The sequence below is a fragment of the Macaca nemestrina genome, chromosome 6 (assembly GCF_043159975.1).
Source record: "Macaca nemestrina isolate mMacNem1 chromosome 6, mMacNem.hap1, whole genome shotgun sequence".
In the NCBI taxonomy this organism is placed as follows: domain Eukaryota; kingdom Metazoa; phylum Chordata; class Mammalia; order Primates; family Cercopithecidae; genus Macaca; species Macaca nemestrina.
The window spans coordinates 179,202,521-179,211,520 of NC_092130.1; the positions used below are offsets into that span (position 1 = coordinate 179,202,521).

General features: G+C 45.7%; 1 long non-coding RNA gene across 2 annotated transcripts; it reads right to left on the reverse strand.

Annotated features, from left to right (window-relative positions):
• Positions 1–3,290: 3,290 nt before the first annotated feature.
• LOC139363655 (uncharacterized) lies at positions 3,291–7,121 on the reverse strand. 2 transcript variants are annotated; one of them, XR_011624377.1, is made up of 3 exons: positions 6,782–7,121; positions 4,420–4,587; positions 3,291–3,583 (listed from the first exon to the last, which is right to left on the reverse strand). It is a non-coding gene; the product is annotated as an uncharacterized lncRNA (long non-coding RNA). The 2 variants fall into 2 exon arrangements; XR_011624378.1 differs by lacking the exon at positions 6,782–7,121 and adding an exon at positions 4,707–5,046.
• Positions 7,122–9,000: the final 1,879 nt, after the last annotated feature.

Consider the following 9,000-nt stretch of genomic DNA (forward strand, 5'->3'; position numbering starts at 1 on the left):
AATATTTTACCCAAAACTGTCTACAGCTTCAACGCAATCTATATCAAAATTCCAGTGGCATCACAAAAAAAAACCTTAAATACCCAGAGCAATCTTGAGCAAAGTGAATCAAGCCAGGGTCATCACACGACCTGATTTCAAAACCTAAAACAAAGCTATAGCAATAAAACAGCATGGTACTGGCATAAAAACAGCAGAAACATAGATCAGCGAAACAGAACAGAGAGCACAGAAATAAATCCATATATCTGTGGTCAACTGATCTTTGAAAAAGTTGCCAAGAGAACCTAATGAGGAAAGGACAGTCTCTTCAATAGATGGTGCTGGGAAAACTGAATATTCACATGTAGAAGAATGAAATTAGACCCTTATTTCACTCCATATATAAAAATGAACAGAAAGTGTTTACAGACCTAAGACCCCAAACTGTAAAATTACTGGAAAAAAAAACCATAAATATTAAATAAAGACAGAGTCTAGCTCTATGTCCCAGGCTAGCATGCAGTAGCATAATCATAGCTCATTGCAGACTCTAACTCCTGGGCTCAAGAGATCCTCTTGCCTCAGCCTTCCAAGTATCTAGGGCTACAGACGTACACCACTGTGGCCAGCTAATTAAAAATTAAAAACTGCTTTTGTAAAGATGTGGTTTCACTTTGTTGCCCAGGCTGGTATTGAACTCCTGGTTTCAAGCAAGCCTCCTGCCTCGGCCTCCCAAAATACTGGGATTACAGGCAGAAGCCACCACGCCCAGCTGGAAAAAGCTTCTTGACATTGGTCTGGGCAAAGATTTTTTGGATACGACCCCAAAAGCCCAGGCAACAAAACTGAACATAGACAAATGGAATTGCATCAAACTAAAAAGCTTCTGCACAGTAAATCAGCAGAGTGAAGAGGCAACTTACAGAATATGAGAAAATATTTGCCAACCATGCAACTAATAAAGGTTAATATCCAAAATATAAGGAGCTCAAATGACTCAGCAGCAAAAAACCAAATAATATGATTTAAAAATGGACAAAAGACCTCAACAGACATTTATCAAAAGAAAACACACAAATGACCAATAGGTATATGGAAAAGTGCTGAACATCAGTAGTTTTCAGGGAAATATAAATCAAAACCACAATGAACCATCACCTCACACCTGTCAGAATGGCTACCATGAAAAAGATGAAAGATAAGTATTGGTGAAGATGTGAAGAAAAGTGAACCATTGTACACTATAGGTAAAAATTAAATTAGTATAGCCACTATGGAATACAGTATGGAAGTTCCTCAAAAAATTGAAAACAGAACTACCATGCGATCCAGCAGTCCCGCTACTGAGTATTTCTTCGACATACCTCAGTATGTCGAAGGGATATCAGTTCTCCCCTGTTCATCACAGTATTCAAAATAGCCAAGATGTGGAACCAACCTAAATGCCCACCAACAGATGAGTGGTTAAAGAAAATGTGCTATATGTACACGATGGAATATTATGCAGCCATAAAAATGACTGGAATCCTGTCATTTGTAACAACATGGATCAATCTGGAGGACATTATGCTAAACAAAATAAGCCAATCACAAAAGATAAATGGGCCAGGTGCGGTGGCTCATGCCTGTAATCCCAGCACTTTGGGAGGCCGAGGTGGGCGGATCACGAGGTCAGAAGATCAAGACCATCCTGATTAACATGGTGAAACCCTGTCTCTATTAAAAATACAAAAAATTAGCCAGACTTGGTGGCGGGCACCTGTAGTCCCAGCTACTCGGGAGGCTGAGGCAAGAGAATGGCATGAACCCGGGAGGTGGAGCTTGCAGTGAGCCGAGATCGAGCCACTGTACTCCAGCCTGGGCGACAGAGCCAGACTCTGTCTCAAAAAAAAAAAAAAAAAAAAAAAAAAAGATAAATACTGCATGATCTCATTTATATGTGGAGCCTAAAACAGTTGAACTCAAAAGCAGAGAGTAGAATGTGGTTATCAGGGCCTGGGGGTGGGGACGAAAATGGGGAGATGTTGGTCAAAGGATACAATGTTTCAAAAAATAAATAAAAATTAAGAATTAACAGTAGTACTTTCTAAATTGATTACTTTTTAAACTTTTAGGATTGCTTTTACTGGAAGGAGGAGAAATGGTACCTACAAGATCCCCCAGGCAACCTGCCAGTCTATGGATGCAGAGCCACACCGTGGAGAAGCAAGTATGATGAAGGGAACTGCGGGGTCTGCCATGCCCTGCTCTGCCTGTATCAATGCTGGACGAGTTAAGAAAATTTAACAGCTAATGAAAGCAGGAAAATTATCATTTATCATCTGGAAAATCCACAAAGTGCCTGGAAATTCTTGGCATTTTCTGGAATGCTTCCTGCCAATGCAAACACGTGTAATTTTTTATAAACGTGTTCAACACCATCCCAATGTGTTTTACTATGATTAAAAGCACTTCAAATTGTTCCAAATTTTCCTCTAATCCAAAATGCACTCCTGGGGGCTGGCAGGGGTCAAGCAGGGAGCAGTCTGCTGAAACAACACTAAATGAATGTCAATAAATACTCATTATTCCAAGAGGAAAAAAAAATGTTTTATCTATCTTGGAAAATATTTTTTTAAAACTTAAGTAAACCTGAGGCACAAAATCGCTTAAAAATCTATAGCTCTAGGGAAGAGGAACTAAAAGGGGAAAAAAACCCTATTCCTTATCGAAATGATGAGAGTAAGAGTATTGCATGGCATGAACAAAGTACTGAAAGAGATTTCCGTTTGACCCAGTCACAGCCCACCTTGTAGATTTGCTGCAAGATTTCTGGGCTGCTCCAGCCTCCACATTAAAGAGCCCTTGGCTGGGAGGAAGCCCTGCTCTTTTTCAATGCCCTCACTCCAAATTCCAGTGTCACACAGCAGTTCCATCATATTAACTTATTAACTTCAGAAATCTCAGGTCAAGAAAAAGTATTGCAGTTATCTGTGAAAAATGTATGAAAATAACTCAGAGAAGGGATAAAACAGGGAAATCAGCTATTCAAAGAATAAGACAGGTTTGGTCACATTTTATAACAGATACTTAAAGTATTTATCATAAACAAATAGACCCTTTGGCTTTTCCCGAAATCCCATTCCTCACCCCTTAACTTGCCACACTGAGTCCAGAGTAGTATAAATTGACAGTTCGTGTTCTTGAGGTTACAGACTTTATGCATGACTCCACTGTAAATATTTGATAGGATCTATTTTGGCATTTATTAGGAATCAAAAGTGCAATTCTGAGAGCTTGAATTAGTACCTGTGATAATTATTTATTTTTAAAGAACCAGGAAAGGTAGAAAATTAGTTGCCTGTCCACGGGGATCTTATAATTTCTTAGTAGCCAAATATCAAAGGTTTTACAAACAAATTTAAAAATCATCCACTTTAAGTGGAGTGAACCTTTTATCTGACGAGTTGGTTGGTGGTTGTCTTAACCATCTGCCACTGCGTGTGATGGGGTTTTACATCTCAGGAGTGTGGGCAGGTGCTCAGAGCTCATCTCACAGGTGACTTGGGAATACTGAGCCCCTCGGCGCTAGAAACTGGGTTTCTTCCCACGGGCTCCTGCACTGCAGTGGAAAACAGACAAACAAGTAGACAAACAAGAATGCAAATTGGAGATTTGTGATTTGGTGTTTATAAACCACAGAGTTCTTTCCTATAAGATGATAGGAAAGATATTTCAGAAGTTGGCATTAGTTATTAGTAGGTATCATGGTAGTAACAGTGTCAGGTAAAAATGTGACAAGCATTTAGAACCCCTCTCCCATTACCTCCCAAGGGGAGTCTGCACAGGCCCTTGTTTTCCTTGCTGGATGTGTGAATGACTCCCTGCATAGAAAAGCTAGGAGGAGGTTTTCTGAATGACAGTGGGGCCCCACCCTTGCTGGAGAACACAGGAGGAAAGGAGTGAGAGGGCAGGGGGCAGCTGAGAGTGTGGGCCTGGGCGGGAAAGACACGAAGACCATGCTGTTGAGTGAATTTCAGCGACGCTCTTTCTACCAGAGAACACCTGCATTTCTTTTAGAGGCTTCCTGGAGTGTGTGTGAATGTGAGTGCATGTGTGTGTGAATGTGAGTTCGTGTGTGTGTGCCCTGACACAGCATCCTAGTGAAAGGAGCCTTAGGGAAGGAACATGGCGCCCGGGTCTTTTCTTAGTTGCAATGTCTTTATTTACTGAGTGTTTTCTGGATGCCAAGTTCTCTGGTATTCCCCTGTGAGTCATAGACCAGCAAACGGAAGAGCCTTGTCTTTCTTACTCCAATGTCTGTGATTTTAAAAACCACCCCCACTAAATTACAGGGCAGAGAATTTCTCCCAGCAAAATCCAATTTGGGACTAAAATCATGGAAATGGGTTCTCAGGGGTGCCCGTGGCGCCCCCTACTGGAACTACTGATCCTCACCCCCTCTCCCAACTGCAGCATCATAACTGCCACATGTTGGCCAAGCAGAAGCTCGCACTGGGCTGGCTGGCTGGCCTTTGTGGAGGCCACCGACTGACCGGAAGAGCCTGGACACGGCCCTGAGGTCCCATCACTCCTCCATCGGGTCCTGCACCCACCAGAAGATGCCTAGAGAGAAACGTCAGATTAAAGATTGTAAGATGTTAGGGAAAGCAAAGATTGTAAACGTGCCATTTTCCCCCAAATCCAGGAAATCTTAGCTTTCTTGTAGCAAATAGTAAGAAAACCTTTAAGGAAGCAAAGGAAATGTTTGCCCGACTGTCATCAGGCTTCCTGCAGACAGACACAAAAGATCCATGAGCATGGAGCAGTGAAGGAGATGGGAAAATGTGTTCAAAGTAGTCGCGCTTTCCTTTCAGGCATCGGAGAGTGCTCCATCTACTTCCGGGGCGCCTGGTTCTGTGGGGAGACCGGGAGGGACGAATTCCGAGTGTTGTTCATTGATGACATGAAGAAATGGCCATGCAGGAAAGATAACTGATGAATCAAAGAACTATTCTTCACCCCACGGTGCCGCGGGAAGCTTTGTGGCTGTCACAGATTCACCGGGAACTCGGTGTTTGGTGACTTAGTCTCCTGTGTGATGATGTCTCAGATGGGACCTTTGGCAGATTATAGGTCATGTGAGTGAGGCCCTAAAAACAGGATTAGTGCCCTTAAAAAAGAGACATGAGGCCGGGCGCGGTGGCTCACGCCTGTAATCCCTGCACTTTGGGAGGCCGAGATGGGCGGATCACGAGGTCAGGAGATCGAGACCATACTGGCTAACACGGTGAAACCCCGTCTCTACTAAAATACAAAAAAAAAAAAAAAAATTAGCCGGGCGCGGTGGCGGGCGCCTGTAGTCCCAGCTACTCGGGAGGCTGAGGCAGGAGAATGGCGTGAACCCAGGAGGCAGAGCTTGCAGTGAGCCGAGATCCGGCCACTGCACTCCAGCCTGGGTGACAGAGTGAAGACTCCGCCTCAAAAAAAAAAAAAAAGAGACATGAGACAGCTTCCTCTTCCCCAGCGCCTTCCCCACCAAGAGAGGACATGGCAAGAAAACGCTGTCTGCAAACCTGGGGGAAGGCCCTCACCAGACACCAAGTGTCCGGGTGCCTTGACCTTGGACATCCCAGCCTCCAGAACTGGGAGGAAGAACTGTTTGTTGTTTGAGCCACTGCATCCACAGCTTCTGTTGGAGCACCCTCGGCTGGCTAAGACAGTAACAAACATTTAAAGAGATTAAAGAACCTAGAAATTCTGGTAGAAATGAGTACACAGCATCTACAGTCAGCGTAGCCAACATTTACTAAACTCCAGGATGTAGTAAATAAACGATGAGCGACGGGTGGGTTCTGCTTATGCCAGAGGACTCTGGTTCTGCAAGGGCAGGGAGGTTGGCTTTGAATCCCGTCTGTACCCAGACGCAGGGTCTTCAGCAAGTCACTTAGCTTCTGTGCTCTGTTTCTCTCTGCATGAAACGGAGGCCACAGCATCTAAACGAGAAGGTAGGGTTGCAGATGGAACACCACACTATCTACAAGAGGTGCTTAACCCGAGATCTGTGTCTAGTTGGGGAAGAAAGAGGTGCCATTTTCTTTTCCATGCTCGGCAGGGAAAGAACGCCTCACCGTCTGCCGTGCCATGGCTCTGGTGCCTCCTCCGTCTCCGCAGTGATGTGACTGGCAGACAGCATGCTTCCGGGCGCTCCTCCAACCCGTCCCACCCATAGCTGCAGTGCTCACAGTTCTCAGGCAGCCTGGACTCCACAGCCAGGAGCAAGGCTGGCTGAGACTCTCCAACAAGCTGCTCTTTTCCGGGCACTGTGCTGAGCACCACGCAGACATTTAACCCTCATATGAACTCCAGGAAGAAGGATGATCATTCATTGTCCAGTTCAGGACAGAGATGGTGCTTAATCTCTCTATGGCCACAGAGTCAAACATCCAGCCAGAATTCAAACCCGTATTTCCTGACATCTCAACTCCTAATTAAAATTACCTTCAGGATTCCTGAAGCAAATGTACCAGGGCAAATGTACCAGGCGTCTTGCTGTGGCACCAAGGGGCATGTGGGGGAGGCCTGGGCAGCAGGTGCCTCCTGCCACTTCACGTCGGTGGCCGTCCCCTGGCCCAAGCACCCCACAGACACCCAGACATCACATTTTTAATTATAATAGTTATTTCACTTTTACTCTGTACATACATATGTCCGAAGTGCCTCCACAGAGACTTGCAGAAGTTTACAGAAACTGAGAGAAAATAAAACAATGTAGAAACGTAAGCCAAACATTGGTGTCAGAACCCACCGACTCACCTACCTTCACAGCCCAGGAGGATCTCTCGGTGCTGATGATACCCTGCCCAGGACAGAGGCTGGCGGCAGCTGCTGGAGGCACAGAGGGCACTGCCTCTGCTTTATGGGCCCTGCCAGCCTCGGGCTCAAGGAGACATCAAAAATCTCTGCTTGTATTTGAGCCACAAAAGCCTGTCATTTTTCTTAAATATCCTCATGTAGCAGGAAATCCAGTCATCCTACAACTTGACTCTTGTCCCTTCATTTGCAAGAATATGCACTGAAGTTTGACCCCGTAACTGATACATTTTGCCTGTGTTCCACCCAAATCTCATCCTCAACCGTAGTTCCCATAATTCCCACGTGTTGTGGGAGGGGCCTGGTGGGAGAGCACTGAATCATGGGAGTGGGTCTTTCCCATCCTGTTCTCATGGTAGTGAAGAAGTCTCACGAGATCTGATGGTTTTATAGCTGGGAGTTGCCCTGCACATGCTCTCTCTTTGTCAGCCGCCATAGAAGACCTCTCTTCGCTCTTCCTTTACCTTCTGCCATGACTGAGGCCTTCCCAGCCATGCAGAACTGTGAATCCATTAAACTTTTTTTTTAATAAATTACCCAGTCTCAGGTATGTCTTTATCAGCAGCGTGAGAACAGACTCATACAGTAACCTAGAACACCTGTAATGCAGGTGAGCTGGGGTTGACCTTGCTCTAACCTTCTAAGGAAAGCCCATCCCTCCAACGTGGGTATAATTTTGCTAGCCACTCCCATCTTGAAGACAGTAATAAAAGACAATTCCTGATCTTGAAAGGGAAACAGAGAGACAGAAATGCACCATTCCCCTGATGATTTGACATGGGCAGGAAGAAAGCCATTCCTTTAAAAAATATATCAGCAACAACAACAACAACGGATTCTAGGGATTTTGAGGGTACTTTTAAGGGAACCAAAAAGATCTCTCTGACTTGGTGGAAAGCACAGGCCATATGGCCATGCCAGCAGGGCCATTCTGCAAGGAGCGGGCGTGGCCCCTGCTCAGTAATGTGCAAGCTCCAGGCCACATGCAGTGGGGCCTCTGAGGACGACATCCCAGCAAGTCTATTTGGTGGCCTTTGCACAAAAGTCTGTGAATCTATCCTTCCTCTTGGGTAAGGGGAGGGGTTGAATATGAAAGGACCTCATTTTTCCCTCCATGTAGCTCTCCCACAGTCACAGGCTCATGCCTAGACCCAAGCCATGCAAAGCCTGAGCACCAAGCTTTGCAAGAGCTGGCGGCCTCTGCAGGGAGACGAGAAGGGGAGGCACAAAGAGCCTGCAGGAGAACTTGCTGGAAATGATCTACAGAGGGAGGCAGGGCAAGAGACCACACCCCACAGAATCCCGGTGTGCAGGAGCTCGGGGCCAGCTCCCCTCCCAGGGAAGTCAGGGCCTGAGGAACGGCACTTGGAGGAATCTGCCAGGCACCGTGGGCTTAGGCCATTGTGCACAGCACATGGGCCACTTATTTCACGTTTCCAGAGAGGGCCATTCACGTAGACCACCTTGCGGACAGGGCCTCTTGGAGAGGGACAGCTTACATTTACGTAATCCTCTGGGTCAGCCCTGAGACCTCCTACTAGACCCACGCACCAGCAATCTCACACTCCAGGTCCAGGAGTATTGACCCCTTCTCACTCACCATTCACTGGAAGAGGATATCTAACCATGGGAAGGACGGGGATAAGTTACCAGCACCGATGCTTCTGTACTGCTTGGTTTAATCATCGACATCAACCCCACCTTCCTACACACATGCTTTTGTGAGACACTCAGCGATCCTTACACAGGTGACAGGCATGGATGTCCATTTGGAGCAATCACTTTGGCTTTAATCCTGAAAAGGCAAAATCTTCAGTGATCAATTATCTTGCGATTTTGAGAGTTATAACTGCAAGAGGAGAAACCAAGTGCCACAGTTTAATTATACACTTAAACCTAGATTTGCATAGTTCATCTCGGTATCTATAAAAATTATGATTAGGTGCCTAAAATTGTATCTGCCATTTGCAACAGATACTGATATCTTTCTATATGGATGGAGTTCAGCAAAACGCCAATTCGCTAATGTGGAATTTTCCTTAAAAAAAAAAAAAATTACCTTGGTTCATGGCTGGAAAGTCTCCACCCTTGTAGAGGTGAGCACATTCCGTTCACAGCCCACAGGACGCTGAGTGGATTCCCCCAGCTGCAGCGCACACCTCAGCC